The sequence below is a fragment of the Budorcas taxicolor genome, chromosome Y, assembly GCF_023091745.1.
Source record: "Budorcas taxicolor isolate Tak-1 chromosome Y, Takin1.1, whole genome shotgun sequence".
Classification (NCBI taxonomy): domain Eukaryota; kingdom Metazoa; phylum Chordata; class Mammalia; order Artiodactyla; family Bovidae; genus Budorcas; species Budorcas taxicolor.
Genome location: NC_068936.1, coordinates 706,841 through 728,455, shown reverse-complemented (window position 1 = coordinate 728,455; position 21,615 = coordinate 706,841).

The following is a 21,615-nucleotide window of genomic DNA, read 5'->3' as shown; positions in this document are numbered from 1 at the left end:
AAGTCTGGGTCAGTCTCTTGTGGGGCCACTGCTCCTTTCTCCTGGGTCCTGGTGTGCACAAATTTTTGTCTGTGCTCTCCAAGAGTTTTCCTCCAGTTCTCTGTAAGTTCTTGCAGTTGTATTGTGGGGATAATGGCGACCTCCTCCAAGAGACCTTATGCTATACCCAGGTCTGCTGTATCCAGACACCCTGCCCCTGCAACAGGCCACTGCTGACCCATACCTCCACAGGAGACCCTCTAACACTCTGAGGCAGGTCTGGCTCAGTCTCTGTGGGGTCTTCTATTGTGCACAAAGGTTTGTTTGAGCCCTCTGAGCATCTCTGGTGGTTAAAGGGCTTAATTCTAAATGCAATTTCACGCCTCCTACCAACTTGCTGGGATTTTCTTCTTCTTTGCCCTTGGACATGGAGTATCTTCTTTCGGTAGGATGCAACATTCTCCTGTTGATGGTTGTTCAGCCTCAAGTTGTAATTTTGAAGTTCTCACAGGAGAAAATGAGTGCACATCCATCTACTCTACCATCTTAGGTATTTCAGGCACTTCTGCCTGCTGGATATCCTGTTGCTTCTTCTTCTGTGGAGCCTCAGGGTCCTCTTCCTGCTGGGTATCCTGCTGCCTTTTTTCCTTTGGAGCCTCTTGCTTTTCTATTTACTGTGTATGCCGTCACCTCTTCGTGGAATCTCAGGTTTTTACACCTGAGAGGTATCCTGCTCTCACTTCTGTGGAGTCTGATGCTCCCCTACAAGCTGGGTATCCTGATAACTCTTCTTCTGTAGAGCCTCAGGCTCCTCTACCTGATGGAAATCCTGCCACCTCTTCTGTAGAATCTCAGGCTCCTCCTTGTTGTCTATGCTTCTGTGGAGCCTCAAACTCTTCACCATGCTGGGTATCCTGCTCTCTCTTCATCTATGGAGACTGGGGCCCCTCTCCCCTCTGGGATTCCTGTCAACTCTGCTTTTTGGAGTCTCCATTCCTCTACCTGCTGAGTGTCCTGATAACTCTTATGTGGAACTTCAGGCTCCTCTACCTGCAGGATATCCTGCCAACCCTTCTTCTGTGGAATCTCAGGCTCCCCTACCTGCTGAGTACCCTGGCGACTCTTCTGTGAAGCCTCAAATTCCCCTACCTGCTAGATATCCTTACAATTCTTCTTCTGTGCAGTCTCAGGTTCCCCACCTCTTGAGTATTTTGTCTCCTCTCTGTGGCGTTTCAGGCTGTTCTACCTTCTGGTTATCCTGTCCCCTTTTCTTGTGTAGAGCCTCATGCTCCGCTATCAGCTAGTTATTCTACCTCCTCTTCTTCTATGCACCTACATGTTACCCTACCTACTTGGTATCCTGTCGCATCTTCTGTGAAACCTCAGGCTTTCCTACCCTGCTGTCACCTCTCCCATTGTGGAGGGTCAGGCTTCCATACTACTGGGTGTCACGTTGACTCTTACGTGGAGCCTCAAGCTCTTCTACCTTCTGAGTATCCTCCTGCCTCTTCTTTTTAGAGTCTTTGGCTGCTCTACCTTCTGGGTAATATCAAGTTACTCAGCAGGTGAGGGAGCTTGAGGCTCACAGATGTAGAGACAGTGCTAGGTAGGTGTTCACATCTTCTTCTGGGTAACCTCAGGATCCTCTACCTGCTGGTACCCTGCTGACTTTTCTTACGAGGAGCCTCAGCTCCTTCTACCTGGGTATCCTGTTGACTCTTCTGTGGAGTCAGGCTCCCCTATCTGCTGGGTACCCTGATGACTCCTCTTTGTGGAGCCTCAGGTTCCTCTAGCTGCTAAGTATCCTGTCACCTCCTTTATGAAGCTTCAGGCTCCCCTACCTGCTGAATATCTGTCTGCTGCTTCATCCATGGAGCCTCAGGCTCCTCTCCCTGATGGGTATACAGATGTGACTTTTCTGGATTGCTTCAGTCTCCTCAACCTCTCAGTCTCTGATGCACTTCCTCTGTGGGGCCTCAGGTTCTCCTACCTGATATTTTTCTGTCTCTTTTTCTGTGAACACTCTGATTCTTGTACCTGCTTGCTATCCTGTTGACTCTGCTTCTGTGGATCCTCACATTATCACCCCAGCTTGGTATCCTACTGTCTCTTCTTACAGCCTCAGGCTCCTCTCCCCACAGCATATCCTGCTGACACTTCTGTGAGCCTCTAGAACCTCTGCCTTGAGTATCCTGAATCTCTGTTTCTGTGGAGCCTCAAGCTATCCTACCTGCTAGGTATTCTGTTGACTCTTCTGTGCACCCTCAGGTTCGCCTATCTGCTAGGTATCGTGTCACCTCTTCTTCTGTAGTTTCTCAAACTCCCCTACCTGATAGGTATCCCTGTCTCCTCTTCTTCTCTGGAGTCTTAGACTCCCATACTTACTGGGTATGCGACTGGATCTTCTATGGAACATCAGGCTGCTCTACCTGTTTGGTATCCTGTTGATTCTACTTCTGCAGGGCCTCGGGCTTCCCTACCAGTTTGTGTATCCTGCCATCTCTTTTTCTGTGGAGCATCAGGATACACAAGTGGGTATCCTACCACCTCCCCTTCTATGGAGCCACAGGCTATTGTACTCTCTGGATATTCTGCCGCTGGTTCTTCTTTGTAGTCTGTGGCCTCTCTACCAGCTGGGTGTGCTGTCATGTCTTCTTCTGTGGAACCACAGGTTCCTCCACCTGCTGGTTACCCTCTGATGCTTCCTTCGTAGAGACCAGTCTCCACTATTTGCTGGATATCCTGTTGCCTCTCTTTCTGAAAAGTTTCAAGCTCCCTTACCTGCTGGGTATCCTAACAATTCTTCTGTAGAGATTAAGGCTACACTACCTGATGGGTATCCTGTTGCCTTTTCTTCTCTGAATTATCAGGCTCTCCTATCAGTTGGGTATTCTGTCATCTCTTCTTCTGTAGTTTCTTACATTCCCCAACTTGCTAGATATCCATCTCCTCCCTTTCTGTGGAATTTCATGTCCCTCTTCTGGTCGTGTGTCCTTTGGCATCTTCTCCCAGGGGCCTTGGGCTCCACTGCCTGCTAAGTAACCTGCCTGTCTTCTGTGGAGCCTCTAGCTTTTCTACCTGCTGGATAATCCTACCACCTCATCTGTGGAGCCTCAGGTTCCCAGGACCTGCTGAGTACTCTGCTGCCTTTTCTTCCTTGGAGTCCTGTCACCTCTTTTTTGGTGGAGCCTCATGCTCTTTTTCCCACTGGATATACTGCTGGTTCTTCTTCTATGGAGCCTTAGGCTCTCCTACCAGGTGGGTATCCTCTTGATTCTTTTTGTGTGGAGCCTCAGGCTGCTCTACCTTTTGGGTAAACTATGGATTCTTCTGTGGATTTACAGGTCCTCCTACTGGATGGGTATCCTGTCCAGTCTGCTTTGTGGAGCCTTAACTCCTCTATCTGCTTGTTACCCTGCCACCTTTGTTTGTGGAGCCTCAGGCTCTTCTAACCACTGGGCATTGTCTCTTCTTTTCTTTTGTTTAGGCTCAGGCTCCCCCACTTGCTAGATATCCTGTCAACTCTTCTGTTTGTGCTCACGCTCCTCTACCTGCTCTGTATCTTAGTGTCTCTTCTTCTGTGGAGTGTCAGGGTCCCCTACTAACTGGGTAACCTGTCAACTCTTCTGTGAACCTTCAGGCTCATAGACCACAGGGTAGCCTATTGAATCTGCTTCTTTGCGGCCTCAGAATCCCCTACATGCTGGGTATTTTGCCACCTCTTCTGTGGAGACTCAGATTCCTGTAACTGCTGGGAATCCAGTCAGTTCTTCTTGGGGGAGCCCTACCTGCTGGTTAATCTGTCATTTTATCTGCTGTGGTACTCTGTAGACTCTTCTTCTGTGTTCCTCATGATCCCACTAAGTATCCTGTCTCTTCTTGTGTTGCTCAGGACCCTCTACCTCCTTGGTACTCTTCTGAATCTTCAGTGGAGCCTCAGGTTTCTCTATCTGCTACAAACCCTACCGCCTCTATGTCTCTGGATACTCAGGAAGCTCTTCCTGCTGGATGTTTTGCCAGCTCTTCTGTGGAGCCTCAGGCTTTTCTACCAAATGAATATCCCACCCTCTCCTCTTCTGTGTAGCCTCAGATTCACCTACCTGCTGGTTAACCCTCTGCTTCCTCTTTTGTAAAGCCTCAGGCTTTTCAACCTGCAGGATGAAGTGCCACCTCTTCTGTGGAGCCTCAGGATCCTCTTCCTGCTATGGATCTTGATGTCTTTTCTACTATTGAGCTTTAAACTCCTCTACCTGCTGTGCAGGGGGCCAGCGTGAGGAACTCCGCCCATGGGAAAGGTCATGAGGAAGGAAGCTTGGCATACGCAAAGGCGTGATCAAGCCTCAGGAAACCCCCTGTTCCCGAGCATCTACCCAAAACCAGAGTCTGTTTTATGCTCTCACCTACACCTCTGACTTTACGGGGGGCTCTCCCCCATAACCGTTTTTCTCGGAGAAGGAGTAAACGTGCGGCTCCAAGGCAATAAAAATTATTGGGCATGACAAGAGTGTTTCAGCTTACGGACTCCTCTGAAGGTTATCTAGCCCGCCTGTATAGGTTCGTCAGGCCACAAGTGATTGTTTACAGCCTCCCAACCTGAGAGGCACGAGATGTTTTAGACTTACTAAAGGCAAATTCTTTCGGGGAGTTAGAAATTATTAATATAGTGGGTTGGTTAGGAATTATATTGGTGAAGTGTTTTTCATTTGTTGTGTCAATAATTGCTGCTAATTCCCTCCCCTGGGTGGGACAAGAATGTCTCAGGTCAAACCTCTCTGCTGACAGACTAGCTTGTGTGACAGGGTTATCCATACTTCTGCCGCTAGCACATGATTCTTTACTACCTCTCAACCATAAACAGCACAGAGAGTTTTGGAGTATTTTGAGAGTCTTAATTAGCATAGGGCTTTTTCTTCTTGTTGAGTCAATGATTGCCGCCAGGCCTCCATATCCTTAGGCACCTGGGAATATATTAATCAATGTATTTGGAATATAGAAAAGGAAATATAGTAGTTTTTGATGTTAGCAATACTAGACTTTTTGAGTTAATGGATTTTCTCTTTTGTAATAGATCACTGTACTTTGTTATAAATCACTGTGTACTTGCTATGTAAAAATGTAACTTTATCACTATCTTAAGACTAAATAGATCTTAAGGGGAACATTGGTGAAAGGATTTTCATTTGTTGGGCTGATGTTTGCTGCTAAATCTCCATGTTCCCTGCCCTTATAACAAATATAACTAACATATAGGAGAAATAAGTATTAACCTTTAAGATTAATCATGTTAACCTTGGGTTAAATAAATTCCTTTCTTGATTGTAACTCACTACACCCTCACCCTATAGAAATGTAACTTTATTTGGAGGGTGGTGCCTGGTTTAAGAAAAGACACCCTTGGGAAAAATAAGTTTTTGGTTATCAGGAAGAAAGGATCATAAAATCCCTAAGACCTTTTTATGTGAACCACCTGATTTTGATAAAGGTCAGGACTGCTGACCCCTGCGTGACTCTGTATTCATCCCTATATGTAACAAAAGGTATATAAGCAAACCCCCCAAAAAAGAAATCAGATCAGTTTTAAAAAGACTGATTCCCTCATGTCGTGCTTTCTTGCTCCTCATTTTTCTGGCTGAATTCCCATCTGGAGCAAAGATGCTATTCCACGTAATCTAAGCCTCTTTTCTCCACTAATCTTCCTACTGCACTATCCATTTCTAATCTCTCTATATATCTGTGATTAAATATGTGTTTTTCTAAGGACGCTGACTCCGTCTCCACCTTCGAATCACCCTGGATCCACCGGGGCTGGACCCCAGCACTGCTGGGTATTCTGTTACCTCTTCTTTGATAGTTCTTCATAATCCTCTACCTGGTAGGTATCCTGTCTCATCTCCTGTGGATCTTTCGGATGCCCTATCAGCTGGATATCCTGCCACGTTTTTGTCTGTGTCATCTCAGGCCCCTCACCTCCTGGGTATTCTGCCACATCTTCTTCAGTGGAGCCTCGGACTCCTCTAACTGCTAGGTATCCTATTGTTCCTTCTTCTCTGGAGACTCAGTCTCTACTTCCCACTGTGTATATTGCTGACTCTTCTGTAGAGCCCCATCTTCCCCTACCCAGTATATAGCCTGTTGACTATACTTCTATGGAGCCTCAGACTCTTCTACCTGCTATGTATCTGCCCTTCCTCTTCAGCAAAGCCTCAGACTCCTGTAGCTGCTGAGAATCTCACTGCCTCTTCTGTGGAGCCTCAGCCTTTTCTACCTACTGGATATCATATCTCCTCTCCTTCTGTGAATCTGTAGGGTTTTCTACTTGCTGAGTATCCCACTACCTCTTCGATTTTCTGGCTCGTGGGTATACTTCCGGGTATGCTCTCCCCTCTTCTTCTGTTGAACCTCAGAGTAATCTGTCTGGTCAGTACCTTGCTGACCCTGCTTCTGTGATGCCTCAAGCTCGTCTACCTGCTGGGTATCCTGCTGTCTCTCTTCTGTGGCTCCTCAGGCTCCTCTACCCAATGGGTATTCTGCTGACTACTACAGAGCTTAAGGTTTTCTACTCATTGAGCCAACTGTTGACTCCACTTTCTCATGTGGAGCTTCAGGCTTCTCTCTAATAGTTGATATCCTGTCACCTCTTATTCTGTGTACATTCATACTTTTCTTTTATCCAGGTATCCTGCCCCCACTTCTTTTGTGTCACCTCAGTCTTCTCTTTGGATATCCTCTGGATAGTCCTCATTGGACAGTCCTCAGTGGATATCCTTTTCTTCTTTCTTTCTATGGAGATGCAGGCTTCTCTATTCAGTTCAGTCACTCAGACGTGTCTGACTTTTTGTGACCCCATGGACTGGAGCACTCCAGCCTTCCCTGTCTTAACTAACTCCTGGAGCTTACTCAAACTCATGTCCATTGAGTCAATGATGACATCCACCATCATATCCTTTATCATCCCCTTCTCATCCTGCCTTCAACCTTTCCCAGCATCAGGGGATTTTCCAACAACTCAGTTCTACTGATCAGGTGGCCAAAGTATTGGAACTTAACTTCAGCATCAGTTCTTCCAAAGAATATTCAGGAGAGATCTCCTTAGTATTGACTGCTTTGATCTCCCTGCAGTCCAAGGGAATCTCAAGAGTCTTCTCTAACACCACAGTTCAAAAGCACCTATTCTTTCGCACTCAGCTTTCTTTATAGTCAAAATCTCATCCATACATGACTACTGGAAAAACCATAGCTTTGACTATATGGACTTGTGTTGGCAAAGTAATGTCTCTGCTTTTTAACATGCTGTGTAAGTGGTGAAAGTGATGTACTCAATATGCCAGCAAATTTGGAAAACCCAGCAGTGGCCACACAGCTGGAAAAGATCAGTTTTCATTCCAATACCAAAGAAAGGCAATACCAAAGAATGCTCAAACTACCGCACAATTGCACTCATCTCACACTCTAGTAATATAATGCTCAAAATTCCCCAAGCCAGGCTTCAGCAATATGTAAACTGTGAACTTCCAGGTGTTCAAGCTGGTTTTAGAAAAGGCAGAGGAACCAGAGATCAAATTGCCATCATCCACTGGATCATCGAAAAAGCAAGAGAGTTCCAGAAAAACCTATTTCTGCTTTACTGACTATGCCAAAGCCTTTGACTGTGTGGATCACAATAAACTGTGGAAAATTCTGAAAGAAATGGGAATACCAGACCACCTGACCTGCCTCTTGAGAAATCTGTATGCAGATCAGGAAGCAACAGTTAGAACTGGATGTGGAACAACAGACTAGTTCCAAAAAGGAGAAGGAGTATGTCAAGGCTGTATATTGTCACCCTGCTTATTTAACTTATATGCAGAGTACATCATGAGAAATGCTGGGCTGGAGGAAGCACAAGCTGGAATCAAGATTGCTGGGAGAAATGTCAATAACCTTGGATATGTAGATGACACCACCATTATGGCAGAAAGTGATGAGGAACTAAAAAGCCTCTTGAGGAAAGTGAAAGAGAAGAGCGAAAAAGTTGGCTTAAAGCTCAACATTCTGAAAATGAAGAGCATGGCATCTGGTCCCATCACTTCATGGGAAATAGATGGGGAAACAGTGGAAACAGTGTCAGACTTTATTTTTTGGGCTCCAAAATCACTGCAGATGGTGACTGCAGCCATGAAATTAAAAGACGCTTACACCTTGGAAGGAAAGTTATGACCAAGCTGGACAGTGTATTAAAAAGCAGAGACATTACTTTGTCAGCAAAGGTCCATCTGGTCAAGGCTATGATTTTTCCAGTAGTCATGTATGGATGTGAGAGTTGGACTATAAAGAAAGCTGAGCACTGAAGAATTGATGCTTTTGGATTGTGGTGTTGGAGAAGACTCTTGAGAGTCCCTTGGACTGCAAGGAGATCCAACCAGTCCATCCTAAACGAGATCGGTCCTGGTTGTTCATTGGAAGGACTGACACCTAATGCAAAGAGGTGACTCATTTGAAAAGACCCTGACGCCGGGAAGATTGAGGGCAGGAGGAGAAGGAGACAATAGAAGATTATATTGTTGGATGGCATCACCAACTCATTGGACATGAGTTTGTATAGGCTCTGGCAGTTAGTGATGGACAGGGAAGCCTGATGTGCTGCAGTTCATGGGGTCACAAAGAGTTGGACATGACTGAGCAACTGAACTGAACTGAACTAGGTTGGTCATAGCTTTTCTTTTAAGGAACAAGCATCTTTTAGTATCATGGCTGCAATCACCATCTGCAGAGATTTTGGAGCCCCCAAAATAATGTCTCTCATTGTTTCTATTATTTTTCCATCTGTTTGCCATGGATTGATGGGACCAGATGCCATGATCTTTGTTTTCTGAATGTTGAGCTTTAAGCCAACTTTTTCACTGTCCTCTTTCACTTTCATCAAGAGGCTCCATAGTTCATCTTCACTTTCTGCCATAAGCGTGGTGCCATTTGAATATCTGAGGTTATTGATATTTCTCCCGGCAATCTTGATTCCAGCTTGTGCTTCCTCCAGCCAGCATTTCTCATGACATACTGTGCATAGAAGTTAAATAAACAGGGTGGCAATATACAAATTGATGAAGTTCTATTACTTCTTGACCTGCATATAGATTTCTCAGGAGGCAGGTAGCGTGCTGTGGTATTCCCCTCTCTTAAAGAATTTTCCAGTTTGTTTTGATCCACACAGTCAAATGTTTGGTATAGTCAATAAAGCAAAATATATGTTTTTCTGAAACACTCTTGCTATTTCAATGGTCCAAGGGTTTTTGGCAATATGATCTCAGGTTCCTCTGCCTTTTCTGAAACTGGGTTGAACATTTGGAAGTTCCTCATTCATAAACTTACTTAATGAAGCTTGGCTTGGATAATTTTGAGCACTACTTTGCTAGCTAGTGAGATGAGTGTAACTGTATGGTAGTTTCAACATTCATTGGCATTGCCTTTCTTTGGGATTGGAATAAAAATTGGACTTTTCCAGTCGTGTGGCCATTACTGAATTTTCCAAACTTGCTGGCCTATTGAGTGCAGCACTTTAACAGAATCATCTTTTAGGACTTGAAATAGTTCAGCTAGAATTCCATCACTTCCACTAGCTTTGTTTGCATGATGTTTCCTAAGGCCCACTCATTCTCATTCCAGGATGTCTGGCTCTGGATGAGTGATCACGCCATCATGGTTATCTGGGTCATGAAGATCTTTTCCATATAGTTCTTCTGTGTATTGTTTCCACGTGTTCTTAATATCTTCCTCTTCTGTTATGTCCATGCCATTTCTGCCCTTTATTGTGCCCATATTTGCATGAAACATTCCCTTGGTATCTCTAATTTTCTTGAAGAGATCTCTAGATCTCTTCTACTGTTTTCCTCTATTTCTTTGCATTGATCACTGAGGAAGGCTTTCTTATCACTCCTTGCTAGTTTCGTAACTCTGCATTCAAATTGGTATATCTTTCCTTTTCTTCTTTGCCTTTTGCTTCTCTTCTTTTCTCAGCCATTTGTAAGGCCTCTTCAGACAATCATTTTGCCTTTTTGCAATTCTTGTTCTTGGGTATGGTCTTGATCACTGACTCCTGTAAAATGTCACAAACCTCCGTCCATAATTCTTCAGGCACTGCCTATCAGATCTAATCCCTGAATCTGTTTATCACTTCCAGCGTATAATCGTAAGGATTTTACTTAGGAACCTGAATGGTGTAGTAGTTTCCCCTACTTTCTTCAAGTTAAGTCTGAATATGTCAACAAGAAGTTCATGATCAGCCATAGTCAGTTCCCAGTCTTGTTTTTTGCTGACTGTATAGAACTTCATCTTCGACTGCAAAGAATATAATCAATCTGATTTTGATATTGATCATCTGGTGATGTCCACGAGTAGAGTCATCTCTTGTGTTGTTGAAAGAGGGTGTTTGTTATGACCAGTTCATTGTCTTGGCAAAACAGTTTGCCTTTGCCCTGCTTCATTTTGTTCTCCAAGACAAAACTTGCCTGTTACTCCAGGCATCACTTGACTTCCTACTTTTGCACTCCAGTCCCCTATTTTGACTCCTCTACCTTCTAGGTATTTCATCACCTCTTCTTCTGTGAAGCCTCAGGATCCTCTATGCAGTTTATTCTGCCACCTCTTCCTTTTGGAACACCAGTCCCCTCTCTCTGGTGGGTATCGTGCTGGCTCATCTTCCATGGAACCTCAGGATCCTCCACCTTCTGGGTAGGATCCTCCATCCTATCATTACTTCTTATGTGGAGTATAAGAGTATCCTGGAGCTTCTTCTTCCATGGAGCCTCAGGCTCTGCTGTTTATCATGCAACCACTTTTTTCTTTGTTCCCTCAAACTCCTTTACTTGCTGGGTATCCTGCCACCCTCTTTGCCTGTGGAGCCCCAGATTCCTCCATCTGTTTTTTATCCTGCCCCCATTTTTCCTTTGTTGCCTCAGGCTTCTCTACCTGCTGTGTATCTTGCCCACCTACTATGCTATCTCAGACCCCTCTACATGCTGGATACCCTGCTGACCTTTCCTTTGTGCATTTTCAGGCTCCTCTGCCTTCTGGGTATCCTGTTGACTATTCTGGGGAGCCTAAGATTCCCCTCCCTGCTGAGTTTCCTTATGAATTGACTGCTGTGATGTGTCAGGCTCCTCGACCTTGGGGACACCATGTTGCCTCTGCTTCCAAAGAGTTTCAGACTCCTGTACCTGCTGAGTATCTTGTCAACTCTGCTTCTGTGGAGACTCAAACTTCTCTACCTGCTGGATATCCAGCTGCCTCTTATTCTGTGAAGTTTCAGACTCTTCTTTTCACTGGGTGTATTGTTGTCTCTACTTGTTTAATTCCTACTTCCCTCTCTGCTATATATCCTGTTGCCTCTTCTTCTGGGGGCTTCCATCATGGCTCATCTGGTGAAGAATCTGTCTGCAATGCAGGAGACCTCGGTTCAATCTCTGGGTTGGGAAGACACCCTGGAGAAGGGAAAGGCTACCCAATCTAGTATTCTGACTGGAAAATTCCATGTATTGTATAGTCCAAGGGATTGCAAAGAGTCGGACATGTCTGAGTGACTTTCACTCACTCACTCTTCTTTTGTTGCACTTCAGGATTTTCTACCCCCTGGATATCCTACTGCCTCTACTTATGTGGTTCTCAGAATCCTATACCTTCTAGGTATTCTGCAGCCTCTTCTATGTTGCTGTAGTGCTCTATCAGCTCAGCTCAGTTCAGTCTCTCAGTTGTGTCCAATTATTTGTGATCCTATGGACTGCGGCGTGCCAGACCTCCCTATCCATTACCAAATCCTGGAGCTTGCTCAAACTCAGGTCCATTGAGTCAATGATGCCATCCACCATCTCATCCTCTGTCATCCCTTTCTCCTCCTGCCTTCAATCTTTCCAAGCACTAGGGTTTTCCCCAGTGATTCAGTTCTTTGCATCAGGTGGCCAAAATATTAGACCTGCAGCTTTAGCATCAGTCCTCCAATGAATTGAGTTCCTTTAGAATTGGCTGGTTTGATCTTCTTGCAGTCCAGGGGATTCTCAAGAGTCTTCTCCAACTCAGTTCAAAAGCACCAGTTCTTCAGTACTCAGTTTTCTTTATGATCCCACTCTCACATCCATACATGACTACTGGAAAAACCGTAACTTTGATTAGACAGACTTTTGTTGGCAAAGAAGCACCTTTGCTTTTTAATATGCTGTCTAGGTTAGTCATAGCTTTTCTTCCAAAGAGCAAGTGACTTTTAATTCCATGGCTGAAGTTATCATCTGCAGTGATTTTGGAGCCCAGAAAATAAAGTCTGTCACTGTTTCCGTTGTTTTCTCACCTATTGGCCATGAAGTGATGGGACCAGATGCTGTGATCTTTGTTTTTTGAATGTTGAATCTCTTGATGAGAGTGAAAGAGGAGAGTGAAAAAGTTGGCTTAAAGCTCAACATTCACTTGACTAGCCGGACCTTTGTTGTTTCTCCTTAGTCTCCTATTTTGAGTAACCTTAGTCTATCTTTCTTGATAGACTATCTTTCTTTCTTTCTCCAGTCTATTCTCGTGAGTCTCCTGTCCAGGGTCTTTTCTGCAAAGATTCCAGGGTCTCCTGTCCTGGTTCTCCATGATTTAAATTCCAGATTCTTGTCTCCTAGTCCCCAAGGTTTCATCTCCAGGGTCTTATTTCCTGAGACTGCAGGGTCCAGTCTCCTGAGACTCTGGGGTCTCATATGACTGTTCTCCCAAGTTTTAGGCTCTCCTCTCCTGGGTAGGCTAAGTTTCATCTCCTTTCCTGTGAATCCTTTCCTGAGTCTCCTAAGTCACCTCCCCTGAGTCTCCTGTACAGATTATTGGTTCCTAAGACTCAAGGGACTTTTCTCCTGAGTTTGCAGGTTCTTGTTCCCTCAGTCTCTATGGTCTCATCTCCTGAGTCTTCAGGGTCTCATCTCCTGAGTTGCCAGGGTCTCATCTCAGAGTCTCGTCTCCTGATTCCCCATGTTCTCATCTCCTGAGTCCTCTGGGTCTTGTCTCCTTAGTCCCCAGGGCTTCTTCTCAAAGATACCATCTTCTCAGTCCCCAAGGTCTCATCTCCTTTGTCTTTCCTATTGAGAATCTGGGATCTGAGAAAGTGAGATCCCAGGGTTTCCTCTTCTTTGTCTCTGCTTTCTTGTCTCTTGAATCTCCAAAGTCTTCTCTCCTGAGTAGCCTAATCTCATTTGGTCTCCTGAATTCACTAAGTCTCCTTTCCTCAGTCTACTCTCCTGAGTCTTCAGAGTACCCTTTTCACAGTCTCACCTCCTGAGTCCAGAGTTTCATCTCCAAGGTCTCATCTACTGAGACGTTGTGATCTCCTCTCCTGAGTCTCAGGAGTCTCATCTCCTGAAACTCCCTGGTCTCATTTCCTGAGTAACCTAAGCCTCATATCCTCTTCTGAGTCTCCCTTCCTGAGACTACTATCTGGAGTCTCCAGAGTCTCCTGTACAGGATTTAATTCCCAGTCTCCAAACTCTCAATTCTTGAGATTCCAGAATCTCTTCTCCAAAGTCTCCTGGGTATTATCTCCTAAGCTCCAGATTCTTGTCTCCAGGATTTCATCTCCTGAGTCCAGGGTTTTGTCCCCTGATTCACCAGGGTCTCATCTCCAAGGTTTCAGTGACTGAAACCCTTGAGATTTTCTCCTGAGTCTTTGGAGTTTTGTCTTTAGAGACTCCAAAATCTCATTTCTTGAGTATCAGTGGTATTGTCTTGAGTCTCTGGGGTCTCGTCTCCTGAGACTCCAGTGTCTCTTATAGTCTCCATGATCTTATCCTTAGTGTTGCATCTCCTGAGATTCTGGGGTCTGGTTTCCTGAGACTCCTGGGCTTTGTCTCTTCAGATTCAGGGGTTTCATCTACTCAGATTATAAGGTGTGGTCTTCAGAGACCCCAGGGTCTCATGTGTTGAGACTCCTTAGACTTGTTTCCTGAACCTCCAGGGTCTTGTGTCACTGACATGTGTTTCTTTTCCGGAGTCTCTGTGGTCTCATATCTTGAATCTCAACTATATTGTCTCCTAAGTCTCCACCTAAGCTCCAAATTCTCATCTCCAGAGTCTCCAGGATTTCATCTGTCTCAGAGTCCCATGTCCTGATTATACAGAGCCTCATCTCTATGGTCTAGTTGCCTGAGACTATGGCCTAAGCTCCAGATTTTAATCTCCAGTGTCTCTAGGGTTTCATCTCCTGAGTATCTAGAGTCCTGTGTCCTGTGTCCTGATTCTTAAGGGTCTCATCTCTATGGTTTAATTGCCTGAGAACTTCCAGATGTTCGAGCTCATTTTAGAAAAGGCAGAGGAACCAGAGATCAAATCAAATCCAACATCTGCTGGATCATCAAAAAATCAAGAGAGTTCCAGAAAAACATCTATTTCTGCTTTATTGACTATGCCAAAGCCTTTGACTGTGAGGATCACAATAAACTGTGGAAAAGTCTGAAAGTGATGGGAATACCAGACCACTTGACCTGCCTCTTGAGAAACCTATATGCAAGTCAGGAAGCAACAGTTAGAACTGGACATGGAACAACATGCTGGTTCCAGACTGGTTCCAAATAGGAAAAGGAGTACGTCAAGGCTGTATATGGTCACCCTGCTTATTTAACTTCTATGCACAGTACATCATGAGAAACGCTGGATTGGAAGAAGCACACGCTGGAATCAACATTGCTGGGAGAAATATCAATAACCTCAGATATGCACATGACACCACACTTGCCGGAAGCCAGTGTGAGGAATCCCACCTGTGACAAGGTCATGAGGAAGGAAACTGACATACGCAAAGCGTGCTCAGACTTCAGGGGCCCCTCTGGAAATTCCTAAGCATGTACCCCAGCCAAAATCTGCTGGTTTTTGTGCTCTGCTTTTCCACTCTTCTGACATTCTCTGGAAAAAGTCAATTCAGGGCTTTAGTCTTCTGCATTTGAAAGAGTGTTTCAATCCAAAAACCCCTCCGATGGCTTTCTAGCCTGCCTGCAGGACTCGTACAGCTGCGCGTGTGATTGTTTGAGGCCTCCTGACCGCAGGAGGCACGGAAAGCTTAAAACATCCTAGGAATGTAGGGGCTTCCGAGGAGTCAAAATCATTAGAATAGGACTGATTAAAGGTTTCATTTATTGAGCCAATGCTTGCTGCCAAATTTTCATATCCTTTATTTTTAGATATAGTTGGTATATAGAAAAACAAGTAGTAGACCTGGTATTAACAATGTTAGATCTTTGAGTTAAGTACCTTCTTTGTTATAACCCACTGCACCTTTGTTCTATAGAGATGTAACTTTAATGTTTTAAGGAGATGCAGATTAAAGAAAAACACTTCAGGGGAAATGAAATTAACATTCATTAAGGAAGAGAGCCAAAAAGTGTTAACAAGCCTCTTGGCCAGAAGATAGTGTAAATCACCTGAGACAGTTTGTATACAAAAAGGTATACAGAAAGAGTCTGGGCTTCGAACACTACATAATTTTGTGTTACCCATTGATCTCCATGTTTTATCAAAAGTATAAAAGGCCTTCTGAACAATAAAGGATTGGACCCGTTTCTCGGACTAGTCTCTCGGCCTGGTTTCTTGGGAGTCTGGCTCCCCCCGTGTCTCTCTCTCTCTCCTTTTCCCTCCCTCTGCTCCTTACTTTAATTTCAGGCTGAATTTCCATCTGGGGCTTGGAGGCTCGCCAGATCTACTTACTTGCCCTGGCTGTTAAGACCTGCACGAAAGGGAGCCTAAGGCGAGGCACCCTTAGATATTCAAGCAAGCAGCGGTGGCCCAACGTAGATGGTGCGAATTCCTTGTCTGGAATTTTATTGGTCTTCCGTGTAATCTAAGCTATTCAGCCCTCTTCCTCCACTTAATTCTCCCACTACACTATTTCATCCTAATCTAATCTTATATCAATCAATAAATAAGTTTTTCTCACGCCAACACCATCCACACGTCGAATTCCCTGGATCCACCGGGGCTGGACCCCGGCACACCCTTATGGCAGAAAATGATGAGGAACTAAAAAGCCTCTTGATGAAAGTGAAAGTGGAGAGTGAAAAAGTTGGCTTAAAGCTCAACGTTCAGAAAACGAAGATCATGGCATCTGGTCCCATCACTTCATGGGAAATAGATGGGGAAACAGTGGAAACAGTGTCAGACTTTATTTTTGTGGGCTCCAAAATCACTGCAGCCATGAAATTAGAAGACACTTACTCCTTGGAAGAAAAGTTATGACCAACCTAGATAGCATATTGAAAAGCAGAGACATTGCTTTGCCAACAAAGGTCCGTCTAGTCAAGGCTTGGACTGCAAGGAGATCTAATCAGTCCATTGTGAAGGAGATCAGCTCTGGGATTTCTTTGGAAGGAATGATGCTAAAGCTGAAACTCCAGTACTCTGGCCACCTCATGCGAAGAGCTGACTCATTGGAAAAGACTCTGATGCTGGGAGGGGCTTGGCGGCAGGAGCAGAAAGGGACAACAGAGGATGAGATGGCTGGATGGCAACACCGACTCGATGGATGTGAGTGTGAGTGTTGGTGAACTCCGGGAGTTGGTGATGGATAGGGAGGCCTGGTGTGCTGCGATTCATGGGGTCACAAAGAGTCGGACACAACTGAGGGAGTGAACTGAACTGAACTGAACTGAAACACAGCAAACTACTTTTGGCATAAATATTTCCCTCACAAACAGGTCTCAGAAAACAATCCTTCCCAAGGCCTCAAGCTGTGGCCTATATGCTCATCCTGGGACATTCTTTGTAAAGATTCTTGAACAAATGTCAATGGTTACTTCATTTTTTTTTTTTAATTTTTATTTTTACTTTAGTTTACTTAACAAAATTGTATTGGTTTTGCCATATATTGACATGAATCCGCCACGGTTGTACCTGAGTTCCCAATCCTGAACCCCCTTTCCACCTTCCACCCCATATCATCTTCTCTGGATCATCCCCGTGCACCAGCCCCAAGCATCCTGTATCCTGTATCAAACATAGACTGGCGATTCGTTTCTTACATGATAGTATACATGTTTCAATGCCATTCTCCCAATTCATCCCACCCTCTCCCTCTCCATCAGAGTCCAAAAGTCCATTCTATGTATCTGTGTCTCTTTTGCTGTCTCGCATACAGGGTTATCCTTACCATTTTTCTAAATTTCATATATATGTGTTAGTATACTGTCTTGGTGTTTTTCTTTCTGGCTTACTTCACTCTTTATAATCGGCTCCAGTTTCATCCATCTCATTAGAACTGATTCAAACATATTCTTTTTAATGGCTGAGTAATACTCCATTGTGTAAATATACCACTGCTTTCTTATCCATTCATCTGCTGATGGACATCTAGGTTGTTTCCATGTCCTGGCTATTATAAACAGTGCTGCAAGGAGCATTGGGGTACATGTGTCTCTTTCAATTCTGTTTCCTCAGAGTGTATGCCCAGTAGTGGAATTGCTGGGTCATAAGGCAGTTCTATTTGCAATTTTTAAAGGAATCTCCACACTGTTCTCTATAGTGGCTGTACTAGTTTGCATTCCCACCAACAGTGTAAGAGGGTTCCCTTTTCTCCACACCCTCTCCAGCATTTATTGCTTGTAGACTTTTGGATCGCAGCCATTCTGACTGGTGTGAAATGGTACCTCTAATGGTTAGTTTTTAGATTATTTTCTGGGCACAGCTAAAGAAGGCTTTGTTCTTTCTCTCAAGCACCTTAATATTCTTTCCAGCCAACCTAACTGAAGAAAGGAAAGAACAAGTCAGAATCACAAGGCCTAACTCCTTCATCCTGGGCCGTGCCTGCAAGATGAGGAGAGGGGATTGGGGCCGTGCTTCCATTTTGTCAATAATGCCTAACGTACCTGTAGGAGATTTCTGGAGATTACGAGTGAAATGACATAAAACATACAAGACATACAAAAGACAGACAGGACACCACTCTGGCCAGAGGAACAACTGGGCAAACTAATTGCCATTTATTATCATAAAGCCCCCTAGGCAGAATTCCAAACTGTCTGAATTAAGCCTTTTCAGTACAATGCAGGCGCATACATGTTATCATACAGCAAAGGGGAGTGAAATCCCTGTCTACCGCAGTCAGTCCAGAGCCCTATCACAAGAAGAAAAGATTCCCTTGTTAGCAAGGAACCATTAATCTCAAGGCTATGTCCATCTCCTTAGCAGAACATCTTGTTTGTAAGCAGCACATCTCCACTTTCCCTATTGTGGCCGCATTAACCCTTCAGTACCTCCCGACAAGAAACAGCTAGAACTGGACATGGAACAACAGACCTGTTCCAAATAGGAAAAGGAGTATGTTGAGGCTGTATATTGTCACTCTGCTTATTTAACTTATATGCAGAGTACACCATGAGAAACTCTGGCCTGGAAGAAGCACAAGCTGGAATCAAGATTGCCTGAAGAAAATATCAATGACCAAGATATGCAGATGCCACCACCCTTATGGCAGAAGGTGAAGAAGATCTAAAGAGCCTCTTGATGAAAGTGAAATAGGAGAATGAAATGTTGGCTTAAAGCTCCATGTTCAGAAAACTGAGATCATGGCATCCAGTCTCATCATTCATGACAAATAGATGGGGAACAGTGGAAGCAGTGGCTAACTGTATTTTTGAGGGGTCCAAAATCACTTCAGACGGTGACTGCTGCCATGAAATGAAAAGACACTTACTCCTTCAAAGAAAACTTATGACCAACCTTGACAGCATATTAAAAAGCAGAGACATTACTTTATCAATTAAGGTCCTTCTAGTCAGGCTATGGTGTTTCCAGTAGTCATGTATGGATGTGACAGTTGGACTGTGAAGAAAGCTGAGCTCAAAAGTATCAATGCTTTAGAACTGTGGTGTTGGAGAAGACTTTTCAGAGTCCTTTGTACTGCAAGGAGATCCAGCCAGTCCATCCTAAAGGAGATCAGTCCTGAATATTCATTGGAAGGACCAATGTTGAAGCTGAAACTCCAATCCTTTGGCCACCTGATGCGAAGAGCTGACTCATTTGAAAAGGCTCTGATCCTGGGAAACATTGAAGGCAGGAGGAGAAGGGGCTATTAGAGGATAAGATGGTTGGATGGCACCACTGACTCAATGGATAAGAGTTTGAGTAAACTCCGAGGGTAGATGATGGACTAGGAAGCCTGGCATCTGTGGTTCATGGGGTTGCAAAGAGTTGGACATGACTGAGTGACTGAACTGAACTGAACTGAACTGATTGCTTCATGGTTACGTCCACATCTCTTTCACACACATTTGCACAAACAGACACACTGAGTTAGTAAAGAAAAAAAATCTGTTTATCAGGAGGAGAAAAATATCTAGAGCTCTGTGCATTGTTACCTTCTCCTGAAGAATGTGGGTGAGTCCCCAGGATAAAAGATTACAGCTGCCAGTATACAATGTTCAGAGTCATGGCCTCCAGGGGTAGAAACTTGATATGGGCTTGATTACTCTGAGCTTTTGTAGAGCGGAGTTTTATTAAACTATTAAAAGAGCCAAATAATGCTTCAGACATAGACATCAGAAGGGGACAGAAAAGAAAGAGTGCCCCTTGCTAGTTTTTAGTAAGGCTTTATATATCTATTTACAAACTGCTACTCATATTGAGGTCATGGGCGGCGGCCCAGAGCAGCAACCCCACTTCCAAGGAGCAGTGGCTGTGTGGGCACAGGAGGGCCGAGAGGAGCCACTCCACGTTCAAGGTCAGGAGGGGTGGCAATGAGCAGATACCCCTCGTCCAGGTAAGGAGCAGTGGCTGCCCTTTGCTGGAGCAGCTGTGAAGAGATACCCCACGTCCAAGGTAAAAGAAACCCAAATAAGACAGTAAGTGTTGCAAGAGGGCATCAGAGGGCAGACACACTGAAACCATACTCACAGAAAACTAGGGAATCTAATCACATGGACCACAGCCTGGTCTAACTCAATGAAACTAAGCCATGCCCTGTGGGGCCACCTAAGAAGGATGGGTCATGGTGGAGAGGTCTGACAGAATGTGGTCCACTGAAGAAGGGAATGGCAAACCACTTTAGTATTCTTACCTTGAGAACCCCATGAACAGTATGAAAAGGCAAAATGATAGGATACTAGAAGAGGAAGTCCACAGGTCAGCAGGGGCCCAATATGCTACTGGAGATCAGTGGAGAAATAACTCAGAAAGAATGAAGGGATGGAGCCAAAGCAAAAACAAAACCCAGTTGTGGTTGTGACTGGTGATAGAAGGAAGGTCTGATGCTGTAAAGAGCAATATTGCATAGGAACCTGGAATGTTAGGTCCACGAAACAAGGAAAATTGGAAGTGGTCAAACAGGAGATGGCAAGAGTGAACGTCAACATTCTAGGAATCAGCGAACTAATATGGACTGGAATTAGTGAATTTAACTCAGATGACCATTCCTACCGCGGGCAGGAATCCCTTAGAAGAAATGGAGTAGCCATCATAGTCAATAAAAGAGTCTGAAATGGAGTACTTGGATGCAACCTCAAAAATAACAGAATGATCTCTGTTCATCTCCAGGGCAAACATTCAATTTCACAGTTATCCAAGTCAATAATGCTGAAGAAACTGAAGCTGAACAGTTCTATGAAGGTCTACAAGACCTTTTAGAGCTAACACCCAAAAAAGATGTCCTTTTCATTATAGGGGACTGGAATGCAAAAGTAGGAAGTCAAGAAACACCTGGAGTAACAGGCAAATTTGGCCTTGGAATACAGAATGAAGCAGGGCAAAGGCTAATAGAGTTTTGACAAGAGAACGCACTGGTCATAGCAAACACCCTCTTCCAACAACACAAGAGAAGACTCTACACATGGACATCACCAGATGCTCAACACCGAAATCAGGTTGATTATATTCTTTGCAACCAAAGATGGAGAAACTCTGTACAGTCAGCAAAGACAAGACTGGGAGCTGACTGTGGCTCAGATCATGAACTCCTTATTACCAAATTCAGACTTATTGAAGGAAGTAGGGAAAACCACTAGACCATTCAGGTATGACTAAATCAAATCCCTTATGATTATACAGTGGAAGTGAGAAATAGATTTAAGGGACAGATCTGATAGAGTGCCTGATGAACTATGGACGGAGGTTCGTGACATTGTACAGAAGACAGGAATCAAGACCATCCCCATGGAAAAGAAATGCAAAAAAGCAAAATGGTTGTCTGGGGAGGCCTTACAAATAGCTGTGAAAAGAAGAGAAGTGAAAGCAAAGGAGAAAGGAAAGATATAAGCATCCTAATTCAGAGTTCCAAAACATAGCAAGAAGAGATAAGAAAGCCTTCCTCAGTGTTCAATGCAAAGCAATAGAGGAAAACAACAGAATGGGAAAGACTAGCGATCTCTTCAAGAGAATTAGAGATACCAAGGGAACATTTCATGAAAAGATGGGCTTGATAAAGGACTGAAATGGTATGGACCTAACAGAAACAGAAGATATTAAGAAGAGGTGGTAAGAATACATAGCAGAACTGTACAAAAAAGATCTTCATGACCCAGATAATCATGATGGTGTGATCACTCACCTAGAGCCAAACATCCTGGAATGTGAAGTCAAATGGGCCTTAGAAAGCATCACTATGAACAAAGCTAGTGGAGGTGATGGAATTCCAGTTGAGCTATTTCAAATCCTGAAAGATGATGCTGTGAA